The sequence below is a fragment of the Pseudophryne corroboree genome, chromosome 11, assembly GCF_028390025.1.
Source record: "Pseudophryne corroboree isolate aPseCor3 chromosome 11, aPseCor3.hap2, whole genome shotgun sequence".
NCBI classification, from domain to species: Eukaryota; Metazoa; Chordata; class Amphibia; order Anura; family Myobatrachidae; genus Pseudophryne; species Pseudophryne corroboree.
The window spans coordinates 194194118-194216644 of record NC_086454.1 but is presented as its reverse complement, the minus strand read 5'-3'; the positions used below and the strand labels follow the sequence as shown (position 1 = coordinate 194216644).

At 42.4% G+C, this 22527-nt stretch overlaps 2 pseudogenes; one reads left to right on the top strand and one right to left on the bottom strand.

Annotated features, from left to right (window-relative positions):
* Positions 1 to 15193: 15193 nt before the first annotated feature.
* On the bottom strand, positions 15194 to 15314 carry LOC134971396 (5S ribosomal RNA; annotated as a pseudogene).
* Positions 15315 to 17709: 2395 nt separating this feature from the next.
* Positions 17710 to 17830, top strand: LOC134971394 (5S ribosomal RNA; annotated as a pseudogene).
* Positions 17831 to 22527: the final 4697 nt, after the last annotated feature.

Below are 22527 nucleotides of genomic sequence, written 5' to 3'. Positions count from 1 at the left end.
GTGTCCCCCGGCTGTGCATTATCTGTCCAGCTAGTGGAGCCCGGTGCTGGTTCAAAAAATAGGTGGAACCCCTATGCTTTTTGTCCCCCATATTTTTTGCACCAGGACCAGGCGCAGAGCCCGGTGCTGGTTCTAAAAAGATGGGGGATCCCGTGTCCATTTTTTCCCCGTATTCCTGCCGGAATTCGACCGCAATTGCATATACTGTACCCCTTAATATCACTGCTTACAGTATACAGTATTTAGACATGAGCTTGTGTACAGTATCTGTCATGAGGTGCTTTTTTCACTGACACTATAACTTTTTTCTATTGTAATATACTGTACAGAGGCGGCAAACTAGCCAAACGGGAATAATCAGCTTCTGCTGAATAAAATGAGATGCTACAGTACATGCCTATATTCTGTGAGTGACTGCGGCTCTATGAAATTAAATCAGAAAATGTAAATATGAAATGCATTACTAATGTGTGGCATTACTGTACTGTATGTGTATAAGGTGTACTACAATATTTTCTGGTGTAAAATAAGGAAAGGGCACTACTGCATGGTCTAATGCAGTGGTTCTCAAACTCGGTCCTCAGGACCCCACACAGTGCATGTTTTGCAGGTAAACCAGCAAGTGCACAGGTGTATTAATTACTAACTGACACATTTTAAAAGGTCCATACAGTAGGTGGAGCTAATTTTTTCACTTGTGATTCTGTGAGACCTGCAAAACATGCACTGTGTGGGGTCCTGAGGACTGAGTTTGAGAACCTGTGGCCTAATGTAAATAAAGATCAATGTGGTGGGGTGTAATGTGAATAAGGGGCAATACTGTTAGGAGTAATGTGGTACTATGATATGATGTAATGAGAATAAGAGACACTACTGCATGATATAATGTGAATAAAGTTGCAGTACTGTGTTGTGTCATTTCATCTTGGGGTATTATTGTGTTACCATGCCCCTTCCCAGCAAGAACATACTGTACACTGTTTTGGGCTGGCACTAAATGTGCACATTGTTCTTATTTAGATTATAGGGGGTAGGAGCGCCAAAATGGGTGCTGGGAAAGGGGTGCAGGGTTAGAGGCGGAACTACGTAGCATCTGTGCAAGAGGGCATCAGCCAAAATCTAGCCTAGGGCATCATGTTGGTCAGGTATGGCTCTGATAATACTGTATACTGTACTCTTACTGTACTTTGCATTCAATACAGATACTGTTTGCACACAGGTTTTACATGAATCATTGGCAATGCTGCAGGAGTGTATCATTAGGCAATCTAAAATATACCACGACTATGGGTGGGGATACAGTAGGGAAGTTCTGTCACCATAAGCTGTCTGCTGTGTATAGCAGATTTCCATCTGGGATGCATTTGTGTGTTTGTAATAAGAAAAAAACATTTTACTGTACATTTAGTGGATACAGTATTTCTCCCCCATAATGACGTATCATACTGTACAGGTACCCTCATGTACTGTACCGTACCATACTGTAAAATGGAATATTTATTGGAAAAGCATCAATATTAATGTAAAAAAAAGTATTTATTACAACATCCGATTCCATGTACTGCACTGATCAAAATGTACAGTACTCTTATTCAGGACTTATAAAACTGAAAATAACTGTTCATACACATCAATAACATTACTACTGTATAATATTCTACATTAGTTTATGCAATAATCAGACAAAGGCAATTTTATAAACATTTTTAATAATGCACCAATTTAAAATTTTAAACAGAAAATACAGTACAGAACTACATATTTGTGGCTTGACCATTTCTTTCGAATATAACAGGTAATACTTTATACAGGTGATTTATATAATTATTACAATGTCTTACAATGTAAATAAAATAATACAGTGTATTATTACAATTTAAAAAAAAAAAAAAGGCACATCAGGTCTCGAACCCTGGACCCCCAGCGTGTGAGGTGGGAGCCTTCACCCCTAGCCCACGACGCCTCATGAGGGATTCCTAATTTCATGTGTAAAAGTACTGCAAACAGCGCCCGGCCCCCACCCCATTGGTGTTGGTTTATGCCTTAGAGGACTCGGACACTCGCATTTGTAAAGCACGGTATTTTCCACCGCCTCCTGCTAGCCCATCGCCCTTCCCCCCTGGGAGCCTGCACAGATCATGCAGTAGACAGGGAGGGAATTCAGGTCCTGTGCAATACACAAACGCCGAAGATCTACTATATAGTACTGTTTTGCTCACTTAGTAGCGTCAGAATACACTCATTTCTACTCATTGCCGCTGTGCAGTTGCATTTAGCGTAAAGAATCGCTCCTGCAGATGTACTTTGATTTATGTGAAACCTGTGTGTATCCTTCCATTGGATGTATTAATGAGAAAAAAAAAATATTAAAGTGAATGTCACGGGAACACATTAAAAAAAAGGTTGTCACTTCCTTCCCATTGGTGTTGGTTTACAGTATGCCGTAGTGGACTCGGACGCTCATGTAATTGCATTTCAAAGGCACAGTATTTTCCATCGTCTCCCCCTACCCCCATCGCCCTTCCCCCCTGGGAGCTTGCACAGGGAGGGAATTCAGGTCCTGTGCAATACACAAACGCCGAAGATCTACAGTACTGTTTTGCTCAGTTAGTAGCGTCAGAATACACTCATTTCATTCCCGCTGTGTAGTTGCATTTAGCGTAAAGAATCGCTCCTGCAGATGTACTCTGATTTATATGTAACTTGTGTGCACCTTTCCATTGACTGTCTTACAATGTAAATAAAATAATACAGTGTATTATTACAATAAAAAAATAAAAAAAATAAAAAGAAGGCACATCAGGTCTCGAACCCTGGACCCCCAGCGTGGGAGGTGGGAGCCTTCATCCCTAGCCCACGACGCCTCATGAGGGATTCCCAATTTCATGTGTAAAAGTACTGCAAACAGCGCCCGGCCCCCAACCCATTGGTGTTGGTTTATGCCTTAGAGGACTCGGACGCTCGCAGTTGTAAAGCACGGTATTTTCCACCGCCTCCTGCTAGCCCTCCATTCCCATTATGCATTAGCGAACTCAGACGCTCATGTATTTTAAAAGCACGGTGTTTATACATTGTCCTGTACATTCTTCCTTTTACACAATTAGTTGCGTCTCCATATACATACAGTACTCCATACACATATAGTACTCTACAGTAGGTCACCATCTTTTTCCACTGCTTCCCGTTACGCCTACAGTATTAACATTACAGTCGTCACTGACCAATTGCCAGAGCTGTAGATCAATCCGCCGCTATACTGTACGATCGAAAGTACTGGATTAGTGGAGCATTAGCCACACAGTGGTGGAGATGTGTAATGCATGATGAGTATCTAGATCGCCTCAACGCACCTACCTGTGATTAAACTCAGCTATCGCCTTAGCGTGACTTAACGTCCGTCTAGGCGGAGAATCAGTCAAGATAAAGTTGGCTACATCTGTACCATAGAACGATTAAGTGTACACCGTGCGATGTGTGGCCCTCTAATGCTTTGAGAATTTTCAAGACGACGTACGGCGATTATTTTAGAACTGTGAAAATTACACCGCGTTTTTACATCGGTGAACATGTACGTATTTCCAAATATAAGGATGTATTTCAGAAAGGGTATGAACAGAATTTTTCTGAGGAAATATTTGTCATACAGAATGTGAACACTAAAGGTCTTAAACCACTTTATAAGTCGACGGATCTCTACGGCGAAGAAATTACCGGCCGTTTTTACCCTGATGAGTTACAAAGCGTACCCAAAAACTATAATAAAATATACAAAGTGGAAAAGATTTTAAAACATAAGACGGTCACCGGCAAGAAATATGCGTTAGTCAAGTGGCGCGGGTACCCCGCAAAATTTAACAGTTGGGTTGATGCATCAGAGATAAAAGATATATAAAACGTGCTGAGCTATAAACAAGACGTGCGATGGATGACAAATCGTTTTACATAACCTTACCCAGCAATGCCTCAGCGGATACTTTCCCGCAACATAAGATTTCTAACTATACAACAAAACTTGCAAAGTTGACACACTTAAGCGGTGAGTGGGAAGTCGCTTTTACAGAAATACAATATCCGCACACGTGGAATACCTTGGATATACAAGATTGTAAGTTACAAATAACACAGGATGTTATGTTTTCCAATCCAGTTGTGGAATTCACAGCCATGTGCATTAAACCCGGATTTTATAAAACAATCGACACGCTACTGGACGTAATCAACGCGGAAATAGGGCGACATAAACTGGATGGCGGATTAATACTAGTGTACGATCCGCTTGAACACGTTGTAACATGCGATAGTAAGCGGCTGTATCATCTTACAGCCGGTGATAAACTGACGATGATCCTTGGTTTACAACCTAAAACTAAGATTTCTAAACCATGCGCCGACATCGAAGGCGGCCAATATACGCTGTACGTGTATACTGACATTATCGAGCACCAGAGGGTCGTGATAGCTACGTACCGCTACTACGCACAGTTGAAATTAAGGGATATAACAACGAAGTGATCACAATATGATATGAGAAACGTACCATTGTGCAAAGCGCATTTTGACACTGTAGCCATAGAGATAAAGAACGACCAGAACAAGAACCTCTCATTTAAGTTTGGTAAAGTGATCATGAAACTACACTTTAGACGTCGCAAAAAACGATATTTATTAACTAAACAGAATGGTCGCTGTTAAAAATTATGGCGATCCGGATCTCTATGCGCAATATTATAAAACGCAGGCCGGTAATGGATTACCAGGTTTTCATGGCAGTGCGTACATGTACGGATGCGGTTTAGGCGGCATTTTTCGAAGTCTTTTCAGAAAAGCTGTTCCTCTTTTCCGGAGAGGTTTAGAGTTAGCTAAACCGCATATGAAGACCGCGGCACGTAATATAGCGAAAGACGTTATCGGACAAGCCACAACAGCCGTGATGAATAAGATACACGATGCGAACCAAGCAAAACAAGATGGTTCAATATTTACAAGAAAAGGCATGTCTAAAAGAAAACGGAAGCGTATGATAGCGCTTCCGCCTTGGGACATACCATTTTTAAATGAAAACCAGAGATGACGCAACTCAAAGAAGAAGAGAAAGCCGAAGCGCTCCGTTGGTGATATTTTTTAAACATGTCTTTCATACACCACGAGTCCGTTGAATGCGCAAAAACAGAGCTGGATCTTTTTGACGTGCCCCCGACACAAACTAGCATAGAGAAAAGTCTATACGTCGAAGTTCAACCGTTAGCGGCATTATCCGACACAGCGCCGCTTGAATTTTATATAGCGGCCAGCGGCGAACACTACTACAATCTGAACAACACACTGCTGTACGTGACGTGCAAGATCGTACAAACCGATAACACACTGATACCGCAAGGTACACGGGTCGCACTTATTAATTACCCCATAGCGACTTTACTCAACCAAGTGGATGTAACTTTTGGCGACAGGCTCATATCACAATCCAACAATCTTTATGCATACCGCACGTACATTGAGACTATATTTTGTCAACAAAGCACACAACAGGATTATTTTACAAAGATTTGGCTGGAGAATTTAACAACACGGTGCTGGACGGGCCGAATACGGGGTTCAAAAAATGAGCAGGAGCGACAGAGCAGAGTCGCACGGTGGAATTGCTAGGACCGCTTCACTGCGACCTTTTCCATCAACATAAACTAATTTTAAACGCCGTTGACCTGAAGATTAAACTTACCAGAAACAAAGACGCATTCTACTTAATGTCGGCTGAAGCGGATGCCTTTAAAATACAGATCACAGCGGCGTCCCTGTTCGTGAAAAGAGTGCAGGTCTCACCAGCCGTGCGGATTGGGCATGCGCAGGCCCTGCTAAACGGCAACACGAAATACGCAATTGACCGCGTTGGAGTGAAAATCTACAGCGTGCCAGCAGGCAGTAGAGTAGTTAATCTAGAAAATCTATTTTTAGGTCAAGTGCCGAAAACCGTCATAGTCGGCTTTGTGGATAACGAAGCATTTTCAGGAATCCATATCCGGAATCCCCTTTGCTTTGAACATAAAAATGTAAGTTTTGCGTCCCTTTATCTGGATGGAACACCGCACCCTGCAAAACCATTTCAACCAGACTTTGAACATGGTAATGCTGTAAGAGAGTATATGTCACTCATACAGATCACAAATAAGCAGAAATCTGACAATGGTATACTGATTGACCGTGAAGAGTACCTCAGAGGTTACGCACTATTTGCTTTTGATCTGTCGCCGGAGCAGGAATGTGGAGAACACCTCTCCCTGATAAGAACGGGCAATCTACGTGCCGAATTCCACTTTGCAGAAGCGTTGGACCGGACAGTCAATGTGATAATATACGCTCTATTTGATAACATCATCGAGATTAATCAAAGGTACGATGTGCTGTACAATTATCTATAAATGAAATAAACTAACACTACGCTGCTGAAAAATGAACACATTACAGATAAACTGTATTCTGTACGCTGCGCAAAGCACACGGCATATTTTTAAAGGAACGTATCCATGTGATCTGTTGCCTACCGATAAACTGATGCATTACCCCTGCGCCTTTGTAATAAACACGCATAGCAGCGGGCAGCCCTGCGAACACTGGTTGGCTGTTTATTTTAATGAACATGGCATTTGTTATTTCTTTGATTCCTACGGTTTCTCGCCGGACAGTGACATTTTCCCAAAGAATATCATAAAGTTTTTACATTTTAATTCAAAAAGTATTTGTCACCAAAACCGTCAGTTACAAGATTTTTCAAGCGATGTATGCGGTCAATACTGTATTTACTTTATATTTTTTATGTGTAAAAACTACAAATATGATGATTTCTTGACACAGTTTAGTAATGATACAAAACATAATGACCGTTTAGCTTCAAACTTTGTAAGACGTATGCCAAGAAGCCATTGTTTGAGTCATTATACAGATAAATATATTCAGAATTGTGTAACTTGTTGTAATAACCAATGTGTGTGACGCCTTTTATGTACAATGCGTCATAACTATGATTATTTTAAAATAAACATCAATGTTTTTAATCTTTATGCTGTTGTGTATTTGTAAGTTTCTTTCAAAGACAACTGATTAGAATAAAGAAAAAACGGGTCTTTCTAAATCATGAATATATTTTATTAGATCACAAAGTTTATTTACAGATACATTGCCAATGCATTATTATAATATGTCATTTATTACAGTTCTACGTGTAAAAACTACAAATATGGTGATTTCTTGACATAATTTAGTAAAAATACAAAACATACATTGTGGTACAAAATAAGCACACAAATTTACAAAAATAAATAAACAAACAAACAGTAGTTATACATTAGAATGTCAACCACGGTGATTCCTGAAACAGATCTACGGCTCTTTTCCTAGGTAGTAAGTAGCCATGCGGCGTTGTTAGGCCGGGTGAACTTAAAACATTTATACGTCTTTTCTTAAGGTTTTGCGGTTGTGCGAGCGATGATACAGCAACATCACAGTCATCGTTCGCCTCTGCTTTTAAACGGTCTAGGTACAATCTAGTTGACGCATTACTAACAAATGTGGATGGCACATTTAATTCAGACAAAACACGCATAAATTCAGGCCAGCCAGTCAGCATCTTACGACTCGTCACGCTATGGTTTTGTGTGATGCTTCTTATTAAATCCATCATGTTGGAACCCTGTACAGCTGTGCCTTTATACAGAAACTCGCCTTTAGCATTCCAGTTTGTGATGTGCTTAGAGCGTGTCATTTTATTCAATAGTATTTCACAGTTTTTTTTATACCTCGCATTAACACCGCTCAGTATTTCATGATAAACATAATTGGCAGCATCCGGATGTGCAGGGTTAATTGTTTCATCAAAGACATTTGTACCAGGTGATAAAAGAGTTAAAGTTGACATTTCACCATCAGTCTGTTTACTCAGGACCAGATACCTCTGCAAAGCGGCCGTGTAACGTTTTGCCTTTTCATATTCTGATAAATTGTTATTCTGTAGTATGTTTATGATCTCTACATCTAGACCTTCTGTGGCTGTTTTACGTATTTCATTGGAATTGGGTTTGTTTTGTAAACGCTCTATCTATCGCTGGGGCACCAGATACATTTTCTCAGCGTATTCCATCAGCAGTTAGTCAGAAGCCCTGTTATTAATGGAATAGCAAAACCAAGCAACGACCCAATAAATCCCCCGGATTGTTTCACCAAACGTTTCTTTTTACCAATGGTGCATTTCTTATTACAAAGAGATTTTATAAGATGCTGCTTCTTTGTAAGGTACTTCAACTGTCTTTGTGACAATGGTATTTTACCTTTAAGTATGTTGAGGGCTATCTAACAAATGGCAGTCACCAAATCATTTGAAGCGTTGGATAAAATAGCACTTCTTTGGGTCGGTGTCGCCTTTATTAGCGTCTTTAAAAGCGACCAATTACGGCTTATCCGGACTGACATGTTCACGGCTGATAGGACTATGACAAATGACTAAAAGTTGTGCGTTTATAGATTTTTAGAGCTTCTCTTTTTAAGGACATAAGCCACCGGTTCAGCCGGTGGAAATAAACCGCTTCGTAAACGGTATTTGTCAAGCGTATTGGTTCTTAAATCAACCAGTAAATTGCCATACGGTGTGGAAGTTGCATTTTGGAATGCATCCAGAAAGAACCGACTATTAGTGGGGTACATTTGTCTAGCCAGCGTCGTCACCTGCAATTTATCCCGTTTTTTTTTTTAAAGGACCATATATTTTGTGTTTAGATGTATCGTCCTGCTCTTTTTACCTTGGCAAAAGAAATTTTGCACTAGGTACATGATACTGAGGTTTCTGTGGTGTACACTTTGTGAATGCTTTCTCAATCTCAGAATTATTACTAGCCGACTCCATCAGATCATCAACAACCACTAAATTAATCCTATCAAGGGGAAAAAGTTGGTAGTCGTTAAAAGTCTCAGGTAGACCCTCTATAAATCACATGCTTGGGTAATCACGCAGAAGCTGATCGTACATAGGTTGCCAACAGCCATAAAACCAAACAATATTATCAGGCCCATGTGATATGTGCGTAAGTGCATTTTCCAGCAACATTTTCACAAAATAACTTTTACCCGAATTGGAGGGGCCTGCTAAAATATGTGAGAAGGGGTGTTGTAACCGAACATCCATCCTAATACCCGAACGGGACTGTTGTGAAGTTATCTGTAAGTCTCCGTTTAGTGTCAACACACTTTTGCGTTTTCTGCAGTGTGCGCGTTTCAATCTGCCAGTACTTTTTAAATCGGACTATACCAGGTTGACAAAGCACAATTTTTTTCTGATCGTCGCCTTCGGGGTTTAAAAGATAATCTAAGACCAGGTCTTTCAGACTTTCAAAGTTAATGTGTTGTGCATTATCAACATTGAGCGTTATATCTTTAACTTTTAAACTAGTCTTTCCATTGTTTAGACGATATCCGTATGATTTGGGACCTCATGAGACAAACTCGGTTATATGGGCACCTGTTGGCAGCTCGCTAGTCAGCTCGCCTAGATAATCACCCAATGGTGGATTCCAATCACCGGGCCTGCCGACAAAAATCACAGAATCTGTATCATGGTAAAGACAACGTTCTTGTAATCTATCCAATAGTTTGTACAGTTCAATCCTAGCTTGCGCGGTTGTAATCGCAGCTATAAATATATTTTTATTGGAAGCTTTGGAGTAATGATCTTTTGCATATCTCCAATTAAGCATTGCGGTACTATCATCTATAAAGTCTAAAGCAGACACCTCATAGTGCGGTAAAAACGCGTATTTAAAAAGCTTGTCGGGGTCAGACACTAGACAAATGTTGGGCATGTTATTACGTTGACCAAACTTTCCCCATAAGGAGTTTAAAAACAATTTTGAAATTTGTCTTTTTGCGGGGTTGATTTCTATTTGATCGGGTCATAAAGACATACCTTCATTTTTTTGATAGGCGTCTATATACGCCTGGTGTTTCTCAGAGTCTGTACACCAATTGAGATTACCAGATGCCTCTTGTTTATCCCTAAAATGCATTTTAATGTAACCTGAAAACAAATCGTCAGATCGTTCATCAAATTGCCACACCTCATAGATTTTACACACTTTGTAACCCTTGACTACAGCCAGTTTTAACTCAGGAGTACACCATGTACCCGGAATTGCCCTGCATTCATCGCTATGGATACAAGGCTCTGTCTGTCCAGACTCAGCACATGTGCGACATAAAGGAAACATAAGTTTGTCACGCATTTTAACAGATAGAACAGGAAAGAAAAAACCCCGTGGTGGATACACTTTTACTTTGGCAATACCAAAATACTTTGTAACATCCCCAAAATTTTGATAGATTATACGTGGGTGTTTTATTGGGTACATTTTGGTTTTGTTGACAAAAGGATACAGACTGGTAAAATCATAGTGGTGAATCTGTTCATCCGGCTGTGCTTTGTGATGCAGTTTTATGGCGTTTGTACGACCACCGTAAAGCACTGCTCGGGGGTCCAATGGTTCGGGTAATTGTTTACCCTTCAGAAAAGATTGTAGACTCTCATCAGACTCTACCATTTTTTTTCCATTCGCATTCCCAAATGACACGTATGTGAAAACCGCATAGTTAAGAAAGTTCATTCTCACTTGCGTCTTGTGTCGCAGTTGACCATAGGTAATTTTTATCATCGCCATTATAACATGCGCCACAGCCGTGGTAAAAACAACCTTGGAATTCAAACGCCGTTGAAGGTGATAGTTACCAACTTTCTTTTCACCCCCTTGTAAAGCGTGTCATATTTCTATACCTTCTCGGTGTTCTATGTACATCAACCATTGTATGGCCGGTGTTGAATATTGCTTCTGAGTTTTGTGATAGTTATCCCCCGTTACAAGCGCCAAGGTATTTTCTGGTAAAAACTTGCACCGGTACATCGCCATGCAGACCGCGGCCAGGGTCGTCAGTTGAAAGGGGTCAATGTGTCTCTTAACAATGACGTTACCTTTCTTCTTAGTTATTACATATTCTTGTTCCGTCATAGATATAACAGCGTCTCTGAAAGAGCTACATGCTTTTTGTAAAATTTTGACATCCTCCTTACAGTAGTGTGCGAGTTCATATTGAAAGTTGAATTGGACTTGTTTGGCATTTTTATACCATTCTGTAAACTCTGCTTGATCTTCAGCTAACATGTATTGTACACCAAAATACTCTATTGAGGGCATAGAACCTATGTAATTTTGGTTAGCGGCAGTGTTAAAAAAATGTGGAAAATTGCCTTTGGAACTTTGGAGTCGCATGGGCAAAAAATTTAAAGAGTCGATAAATCTTATCTTTAAATCTGTTACTGTTACACACAACAGTTTACCATTCTTGAAAACAGAGATCACAAATTTCAACTCTGTATCAAATAAAACCTCAGCATTACTTTACAACATGTTTGTTATCTGATTCAAAAAACCGATGGCATCTAATGAACCATGCTGTTTACGGTGTGAATAGATGGCGTTATGTAGTCCACCACCCTCCAACCTTAGCTGTAAGCAGTCGTTAGGATCCAATTCATGCATATAATCATCGAGCATTGCCTGTATAGCTTTGTGTATTGACAGCACAGAGTCTACAAATGACGTTACCCTGTCCAGATTGACAAACCTGAAATGATGATGGTATTCAGATGCCCTGAAATTGGGGTAATGTCTTTCAAATCTATCAATAGATTCTAAAAAACAGGGTGTCATTGTTATTAACGGGTGTTGGTGGCCTGTGTACTATGGGTGATCCCGGATGTTCAACAACTGCTGTTGGTGCAGGATTGAGTTCTATCGCTGGCACTGATGAATGTGCTACGCGGTCAACATAGTCACTAACCAGTGTACCCAACACCTGACCAGTAACCCTATGTTTACACAATTTTAATAACTGATTTATCGCACGTTTCACTTTTAATTTCCTACAGCGTGACAAAACGCCCATTACAACAGAACTTCTCATTACATCAGCTTTTATTTTCTGCCAGCATAACTTAATTTCATCACATTTCAATCCACGTCCAATCATATCTAGTCATTTTTTTTTGCTAATAAATTTTCCATTATGAATGTCCATGTTCCATCTGACTGATCGCTGTATTTCATAGATGCCACAGCGTATTCTTTAATTAATCTTTTAAGCATACGCAGATCTCTATCGCCGCTGCGCATTAACTTCTTCAATCGCGTTGACACATAATTTGCAACCTGTTCCATGCAGCTGATATCCTCCCAAAGCTGTTAGGGTCTCCTGCCCTGTGCTGCCACGTCGTCATGGCAACCGGGAGACAAGTGCTAGTGGAGTAACCTGAGCGCAGCTGATACTCCGGTTCGGGTCTTTTGCTGTGCAGTGGTTATAGGCTCTGTGCACGGCAGGGGATCCGGTGCTGGTTTTTGTGCTCACAGTCTGTGAGGTCTGAGTGGGGCGTGGACAGCACCTGCTTTATAAGGCCTCTTTTCAGGGTAAGCAGATGCTGCTGAATCTTTGTTGGTTAGTCAGTTCATGAAAGTTAGCCAGTACTGTGTAGCTTTGTATTTGTTTGTTGCTTACTGCAAATAGGCCTGGGGATTTGGTATTACACTCTGCCAATCCAGACCTAGCAGTAAGACTGGAGTCAGTCGTTTAGCTTGCTGGGGTTCTGTTACTACTCTGTGAAGTTAGCAAGTTTGCGGCTGTATTCTAAGACTTGCCTGTCTAATCCTGTCTCACTGTGCTAGGTGTCAGGGGTCAGTTTAGTGGCAGTAAGCTAAAACCTGTGCACTGCAAGTGAGAAATAGGATTGTGGAGACTCTCCTTGTGTCTATCATTCCATCTCTGACCAAGGAGTATACTGCCACTCCCGTTGGTAACCCTTTAGGGTTTTGCTGTTGCCCTTAGCAACAGCATTTCAGGTTCTCTACGTATTAAAACACTACATCTTGCTTTTTCCATCTGTGCAGTTCTAATACAAGGGAGATACCCAGTTCCTTAGCCTCTGGGCTTCTCTGTTCACTTTGTGTGCATTTTGTTACCCTATTACCTTCTGTGTACATTATGTCATATTCCCCAGTTTGTCTGTGAGTCCATTTGTTTTGCATAACAGTTCAAACACCAGTACATTCCTGCAGACACTGGAGTGCATAACAGTTCTGACACCAGTACTTTCCTGCAGGCACTGGTGTGCATAACATATTCAGCAGCCTAATACTCCTGTTGAAATTTTGTGGGAATATGGAGCATACCCCTCAAAATACGTTGCAACAGGTGGTCGATCAGGTGCAGGTCCTGACTCGACAATTTAATGATTTGTCCATTAAAATGCACACCTCCAAGGCTGCTGGCGGAGCTCCCGCAGCAGCAGCACCTGCAGGGGTTAAGGAGCCGAAAGTAAATCTCCCGGATCGTTTTTCTGGAGATCGCTCGCAGTTCTTTTGTTTCAAGGAGAGCTGCAAGCTATACTTCCGGCTTAGGCCTCAGTCTTCTGGGTCGGAGATTCAGCGGGTGGGCATAGTGATTTCCTTGCTACAAGGAGACCCACAGGTCTGGGCATATGGGTTGCAGCCTGACTGTCCGTCGCTTAAAAGTGTTGATGCTTTTTTTACGGCACTGGGCATGTTGTATGATGACCCTGACAAGACGGCCTCAGCCGAGGCTCAGATTTCGATCCTTAAGCAAGGGCGAAGGCCAGTTGAGGTTTACTGTACGGAGTTTCGGAGGTTGGCCCATGATACCCAGTGGAATGACCCAGCCCTGAGACACCAGTACCGAAGAGGTCTTTCTAACCAGATAAAGGACCAACTGGTACAATATCCCTTGCCTGATAGCTTGGATCAGCTCATGCAGTTATCCATCCGGGTGGATAGACGGCTGAGAGAGCGTAGGCTTGAAAGGGAGACTGAGATTTCCTTCCTTCCCAAGGGAACCTCAGACTCTGAGGAATTTTCTGAGGAGCCTATGCAGATTGGGGCTACCCGCCTCTCCTCGCGTGAGAAGACGCGGAGGAGACAGCAGGGGTTGTGTTTGTACTGTGGGAATAAAGGTCATGTGGTAGTATCATGCCCAGAAAAGCCGGAAAACTTCAGGGCCTGAGGGTGATGGGAAATATCCTGTCAGGCCAGAAGTCAGAATTTCCCAAGAAGACTTTTATCATTCCGGTGACCTTGAAGATCCTCGGTCAAACTGTCAAGACTGAGGCCTTTGTGGACAGTGGGGCCGATGGGGTTTTTATGGACCGCCAATTCGCCCTGAAACACTCTGTTCCCTTAGTACCCTTGGCATCGGAAATTGCGATTTGTGGGTTAAACGGGGAACCATTATCCCAAGGTAAAATTACCTCTTGCACTAGCCAGATTTCTTTGTTTATTGGAGCCACACACTCTGAAAAATTGTCCTTTTATGTGACTGTCTGTACTTTTGCCCCATTGGTGTTGGGGTTACCCTGGTTAAGGGCCCACAATCCTCAATTTGACTGGGTCTCTGGGGAGATTCTTAGTTGGGGTACTGATTGTTTCAGGAGTTGCTTGAGCCTTCCAGTCAGGCTCTCGCAGCTAAGTTTGCCAGGATTGCCAGGGTGTTATGCAGATTTTGCGGACGTGTTCTCCAAAAAAGTTGCAGAGGTACTACCTCCCCATCGCCCCTATGACTGTGCCATTGATTTGTTGCCAAATGCTAAGCTTCCCAAGAGCAGGTTGTACTCCCTGTCACGTCCTGAGACTCAGGCTATGGCAGAGTACACAGAAACAAGAGAAGAAAGGAGACTCTTTTTGGGAAGCACTCTTATACAGATAATAATGTATGGCTGATTGCCACAATAACTAACTAAAATTCAATACTTTAATGATTTTCGTTAAAAAAAAATTAATTACTGAGGAGTTCAATAAGCGCCAATATCTGTTTAAATAGTGACATTGCGAAAATATGAAGAAAATATTTGTAATTAATAAGGTACAAATACCTAATGTAAGCCGAGATGGGTAGCTTTGTGATTTTGTGAAATAAAAAACACCAGCTATGGGACAACCTGTGGTCAAAAATATGTTTATTCAATATATATATATATGACCATCATTTGAAGACTGCTGTATATCCCAACTGGGAATTGAATCCTAGCAGGTAGTTAAATCATAGGTCATGACCGATAAGTGAATCAATGCTCTATTCCAGTGACAGAAAGGGTAGCAAATACTTGCAGTACCAGGGTGTTCCTTGGTGGTCTCCCAGCCAAGTACTTGAACCGGCCCTCCACTGCTTGGCTTCCAAGATCAGATGAGATTGGGCATCTCCAGTGGGGTATGACCGCAGACCTTATGCTTACCCTTGTCACACTGTGTCCTTAATTGGGCACAGGTAAGAGCCAATTTGTGATATTGTGTAGACCACAGGTGTCTAAGTAGCTGATGAAAAAGAATAAGGAGTTATTTCTCAAGGATATAAACAAAGACACAAAAATCAGATACCCATCTAGATATTTACGGTAGAGGTGGTCGCAAATACAAGTAGAAAAACACACCTATTCTGCACAGATAATTAAGAATGTCTATAACGTCTACTTCTAGATTAAGCAGTAAAGGAGGCCTCCAAATTTGGACTCCAAGACCTCAAAATAGATGTATCCCACATATACTCAGGATTATGCAGTAAGGTATATCAAATTAGTGATATTCCAGCTCCAATGCCCCACCATAATTAACCTTCAAGCAGCGGGGAAAAAGCACAACAGAATTTATGCCACATATATCATCAATTGAGTGTTTTTTAGAAGAGCACGGAATTCTGCATAACACACATTAAGAATATATTCATGTGTTTGATAGAATCCTAAATTGGATGCATCACACAAACACTAATGGATTATGCAGTGGGATATATCTTGAACAGTAATATCTCTGACTCTAATGCCCCACCATGAATCACCTTCAGGTAGCGGGGGAACAACACGAACAGTAAGTGTACCATATATATAATCAATTGGGTGTTTTCAAAAAAAGAGAGCATGGATTTGTGCATTACATGTAGAAAAAACATTCATGTATTTAATAAGCTCCAAGAATGGTCGATGCCTCTGCATCTATGATTTTGGTAGCTAATGAGCATTTATTGACTTACTGTTGTTTTTTTATCTGTTGCTCATGCAAATAATGAGGTATTCTCTGTGCCTTCTGGGTATGAATTTATCATGCACAGAGAAAAGAAGAAAAAGTGCTTGAGTCAGAATATTACCTAATCCGGTTATGCAATAGTTTTGTGGTGTCCTACTTGTATAAAGAAGAAATTAAGGGAGAACCTTGTGGAAGGTGCTGGCCGCGTCTGCCCGCGTGTTGCCTGCTGCTGTACTCCGGCCGCACTGTTCTTCCTGTTAGGCTGGTTCCCGTAGCGACGAACTCTGCCGTGGTCGGCTAGTTGCGGTCACGTGTGCGCATCACGTGACCGTGAGGTTATTGCCTCTCTTACCTTCTGCCTGACGTACGTTTCGCAATATTGCTTGGTCACAGGGCGTCAGTGACTGACGCCCTGTGACCAAGCAATATTGCGAAACGTACGTCAGGCAGAAGGTAAGAGAGGCAATAACCTCACGGTCACGTGATGCGCACACGTGACCGCAACTAGCCGACCACGGCAGAGTTCGTCGCTACGGGAACCAGCCTAACAGGAAGAACAGTGCGGCCGGAGTACAGCAGCAGGCAACACGCGGGCAGACGCGGCCAGCACCTTCCACAAGGTTCTCCCTTAATTTCTTCTTTATACAAGTAGGACACCACAAAACTATTGCATAACCGGATTAGGTAATATTCTGACTCAAGCACTTTTTCTTCTTTTCTCTGTGCATGATAAATTCATACCCAGAAGGCACAGAGAATACCTCATTATTTGCATGAGCAACAGATAAAAAAACAACAGTAAGTCAATAAATGCTCATTAGCTACCAAAATCATAGATGCAGAGGCATCGACCATTCTTGGAGCTTATTAAATACATGAATGTTTTTTCTACATGTAATGCACAAATCCATGCTCTCTTTTTTTGAAAACACCCAATTGATTATATATATGGTACACTTACTGTTCGTGTTGTTCCCCCGCTACCTGAAGGTGATTCATGGTGGGGCATTAGAGTCAGAGATATTACTGTTCAAGATATATCCCACTGCATAATCCATTAGTGTTTGTGTGATGCATCCAATTTAGGATTCTATCAAACACATGAATATATTCTTAATGTGTGTTATGCAGAATTCCGTGCTCTTCTAAAAAACACTCAATTGATGATATATGTGGCATAAATTCTGTTGTGCTTTTTCCCCGCTGCTTGAAGGTTAATTATGGTGGGGCATTGGAGCTGGAATATCACTAATTTGATATACCTTACTGCATAATCCTGAGTATATGTGGGATACATCTATTTTGAGGTCTTGGAGTCCAAATTTGGAGGCCTCCTTTACTGCTTAATCTAGAAGTAGACGTTATAGACATTCTTAATTATCTGTGCAGAATAGGTGTGTTTTTCTACTTGTATTTGCGACCACCTCTACCGTAAATATCTAGATGGGTATCTGATTTTTGTGTCTTTGTTTATATCCTTGAGAAATAACTCCTTATTCTTTTTCATCAGCTACTTAGACACCTGTGGTCTACACAATATCACAAATTGGCTCTTACCTGTGCCCAATTAAGGACACAGTGTGACAAGGGTAAGCATAAGGTCTGCGGTCATACCCCACTGGAGATGCCCAATCTCATCTGATCTTGGAAGCCAAGCAGTGGAGGGCCGGTTCAAGTACTTGGCTGGGAGACCACCAAGGAACACCCTGGTACTGCAAGTATTTGCTACCCTTTCTGTCACTGGAATAGAGCATTGATTCACTTATCGGTCATGACCTATGATTTAACTACCTGCTAGGATTCAATTCCCAGTTGGGATATGCAGCAGTCTTCAAATGATGGTCATATATATATATATTGAATAAACATATTTTTGACCACAGGTTGTCCCATAGCTGGTGTTTTTTATTTCACAAAATCACAAAGCTACCCATCTCGGCTTACATTAGGTATTTGTACCTTATTAATTACAAATATTTTCTTCATATTTTCGCAATGTCACTATTTAAACAGATATTGGCGCTTATTGAACTCCTCAGTAATTAATTTTTTTTTAACGAAAATCATTAAAGTATTGAATTTTAGTTAGTTATTGTGGCAATCAGCCATACATTATTATCTGTATAAGAGTGCTTCCCAAAAAGAGTCTCCTTTCTTCTCTTGTTTCTGTGTTTACAATATATTTTTGACTCGTGGGAGCACCGCTGATGGGCAGTCTTTTTGACACATAAAAATAAGGAGTGTATTACCTTAAGTGTCTGCTTCCCTGAATGAGGATTTATACCTTGAATTCTATTATCAGCTAATTACAGATAGTTTATCATTTCACACATACACTTACTACACCAGTGCGGTTTCCAATCCTTTTGTTTTTCAAATATGGCAGAGTACATTCAGGAGAACTTGGCTAAGGGATTTATCAGACCTTCACAGTCTCCAGTTGGGTCGGGGTTCTTCTTCGTTGGTAAAAAGGACGGTTCGTTGCGACCCTGCATCGACTTCAGGGAATTGAACCGTATCACAATTAAAAACTCATACCCACTGCCTCTCATTTCGGTCTTGTTTGACCAGCTTCGTACTGCCACCATTTTTTCTAAGATTGACCTACGCGGTGCGTACAATCTAATCCGAATAAGAGAGGGGGATGAATGGAAGACTGCCTTTAATACCCACTCAGAGCATTATGAATATTTGGTGATGCCTTTTGGGCTCTGTAATGCCCCGGCAGTCTTCCAGGATTTCATGAATGATGTGCTCAGGGAATATTTGGATAGATTCTTAGTTGTATACTTAGATGACATCCTAATCTTCTCCCATTCCCTGGAGGAACATCGGAAGCATGTACGCTTAGTCCTCCAGAAACTCAGAGACCACCGGCTTGGGGCAAAGCTGGAGAAGTGCGAATTTGAAGTTCAGCAAATCGCATTTCTAGGATATATTATCTCCCCAGAAGGTTTCCAAATGGAGGGTTCCAAGGTACAGGCAGTCCTGGATTGGGTGCAGCCCACTAGTTTGAAGGCGCTTCAGCGTTTCCTGGGCTTTGCGAATTTTTATAGACGATTTATCGCTGGATTTTCGTCTATAGTGGCGCCCTTGGTGGCACTCACTAAGAAAGGGGCGGATGTTGCTCACTGGTCTTGTGAGGCTAAAGCGGCTTTTGCCCGTCTCAAAAGGGCATTTGTTTCGGCCAAGGTGCTGCGACACCCAGATCCAGAGCGTCCTTTTGTGGTGGAGGTGGATGCCTCTGAGATGGGTATTGGGGCAGTGCTTTCTCAGATGGGAGTGTCTGATAATCGCCTTCATCCCTGTGCTTACTTTTCCCGTAAATTTTCGCCTGCCGAGATGAATTATGACGTGGGTAACCGGGAATTGTTGGCTATTAAGGATGCACTCGAGGAGTGGAGACACTGGCTTGAGGGGGCTAAGTTTGTGGTCTCAATTCTCACTGACCATAAGAATCTGGCATATTTAGAGTCAGCGAAGCGTCTCAATGCCAGGCAGGCACGATGGGCTTTGTTTTTTGCTCGCTTTAATTTTTTGATAACATATCGCCCTGGGTCAAAAAACATCAAGGCTGATGCGCTCTCGCGGAGTTTTGCTCCAATCCAGGAGACCACCGAGGAGCCGTTGCCCATTGTTTCCCCATCATGTATTAAAGTGGGCATTACCCAGGACCTCTTATCATTAGTCCTTAGAGCACAGGAGCAGGCTCCTCCAGACCTTCCGGTAGGTCTTTTGTTTGTGCCTCCTAGGTTAAGACAGCGAGTGTTCCTGGAATTCCATGCCAAGAAGTCGGCAGGTCACCCGGGTATTGCCAGAACTCGGGAGTTGCTATCTAGGGCGGTGTGGTGGCCCTCGGTGGCTAAGGATGTGGATCAGTGGGTTCGGGCATGTGACATCTGTGCCCGAAATAAGACTCCTAGAGGGGTTCCTGTTGGCCCATTACATCCACTCTCTATCCCATCTAAGCCATGGACCCACATTTCAATGGATTTTGTGGTGGACTTGCCCAAATCCTCGGGGATGACAGCCATCTGGGTTGTCGTTGACAGGTTTTCGAAGATGGCGCACTTCGTTCCACTGGTTGGGCTGCCATCAGCCAGACGCCTGTCTGAATTATTTATGCTGCATGTTGTGCGTCTCCACGGGTTGCCACTTGATGTGGTCTCTGACCGCGGATCCCAGTTTGTGGCCAAATTCTGGAGGGCATTTTGTTCCGATCTCCAGATTTCTGTCAGCTTGTCGTCAGGCTACCATCCGCAGTCTAATGGGCAGACTGAAAGGGTGAACCAGTCCTTGGAGCAGTTCCTCAGGTGTTATGTCTCCAAGTGTCAGACTGACTGGGTTGCTCATCTGTCCATGGCGGAGTTTGCCTATAACAACGCGGCTCACTCTGCTACAGGGATCTCTCCCTTCCTTTGTGTGTATGGGCATCATCCTAAGGCCAATTCTTTTGACCCCCTGGACTCCACGTCTGGTGGTTCCTCTGTGGTTTCGGTCCTTAGAGGTATTTGGCGGAAAGTGAAGAAAGCCCTTGTGTCTGTGTCATTAGTGACCAAAAGGGTTTTTGATAAGCGGAAAAGACCCTGCAGCTTCAAATTAGGAGACTTCGTCTGGTTGTCTACCAAGAATTTGAAGTTGAGACAGCCATCTCATAAGTTAGGGCCCCGGTTCATCGGCCCTTATAAGATCACCAGGGTTATCAATCCGGTGGCATTTCAGTTAGATCTGCCCCGTTCTTTGGGTATCAATAAAACATTTCATTGTTCCCTTTTAAAACGGGCGATTAGTAATCCTTCTTCCAGTGGAAGACCTTCCCCTCTTCTGATACGTGGCCAGAGGGAGTTTGTTGTTGAAAGGATTCTTGACTCCAAGGTGGTTCGGGGTCGGCTGTCATTTTTGGTGCACTGGAAGGGGTATGGCTCGGAGGAGCGGTCGTGGGTGCGCAGTTGTGATCTTCATGCCCCCAGACTGATACGCTCTTTCTTCTCGCAGTTCCCCGATAAACCCGGTGGTAGGGGTTCTTTGACCCCTCGTCAGAGGGGGGGTACTGTTAGGGTCTCCTGCCCTGTGCTGCCACGTCGTCATGGCAACCGGGAGACAAGTGCTAGTGGAGTAACCTGAGCGCAGCTGATACTCCGGTTCGGGTCTTTTGCTGTGCAGTGGTTATAGGCTCTGTGCACGGCAGGGGATCCGGTGCTGGTTTTTGTGCTCACAGTCTGTGAGGTCTGAGTGGGGCGTGGACAGCACCTGCTTTATAAGGCCTCTTTTCAGGGTAAGCAGATGCTGCTGAATCTTTGTTGGTTAGTCAGTTCATGAAAGTTAGCCAGTACTGTGTAGCTTTGTATTTGTTTGTTGCTTACTGCAAATAGGCCTGGGGATTTGGTATTACACTCTGCCAATCCAGACCTAGCAGTAAGACTGGAGTCAGTCGTTTAGCTTGCTGGGGTTCTGTTACTACTCTGTGAACTTAGCAAGTTTGCGGCTGTATTCTAAGACTTGCCTGTCTAATCCTGTCTCACTGTGCTAGGTGTCAGGGGTCAGTTTAGTGGCAGTAAGCTAAAACCTGTGCACTGCAAGTGAGAAATAGGATTGTGGAGACTCTCCTTGTGTCTATCATTCCATCTCTGACCAAGGAGTTTACTGCCACACCCGTTGGTAACCCTTTAGGGTTTTGCTGTTGCCCTTAGCAACAGCATTTCAGGTTCTCTACGTATTAAAACACTACATCTTGCTTTTTCCATCTGTGCAGTTCTAATACAAGGGAGATACCCAGTTCCTTAGCCTCTGGGCTTCTCTGTTCACTTTGTGTGCATTTTGTTACCCTATTACCTTCTGTGTACGTTATGTCATATTCCCCAGTTTGTCTGTGAGTCCATTTGTTTTGCATAACAGTTCAAACACCAGTACATTCCTGCAGACACTGGAGTGCATAACAGTTCTGACACCAGTACTTTCCTGCAGGCACTGGTGTGCATAACAAAAGCTTACCTATCAACGCATAATGTTGTATTTCTATCGCTTTGTGATTATGTTCTGTCATTGTGGTTTTGTCAACTGTGTTTTTTTGTCCGCCTGCTATGTCTAATGACGTTGTCGCAACATCATCCGGCATAACAAGGCCTGATGATCTACAACGACCACTTCAGTTGTTACAGAATCATGAACCGCCGTCTGCACATTGACCGTGTTGTTCTGAGGTGTTGAATCGCCTTGGTTGTCGTGTGTGGCTTGTATCTCTATACAATCTGTATAAAATTCTTGTGCATTTATGCCTTGATCACCCCTGGTTACAGGATCATCACTATGCATAAATTGTTGTGTATCAGTAATAATTATCAGGCTAGCCTGTGTGTCTGGTATTATAATTATGTCGGGTTGCACCAACTGTGCACACTCTTTGTTAACACGACTTCTT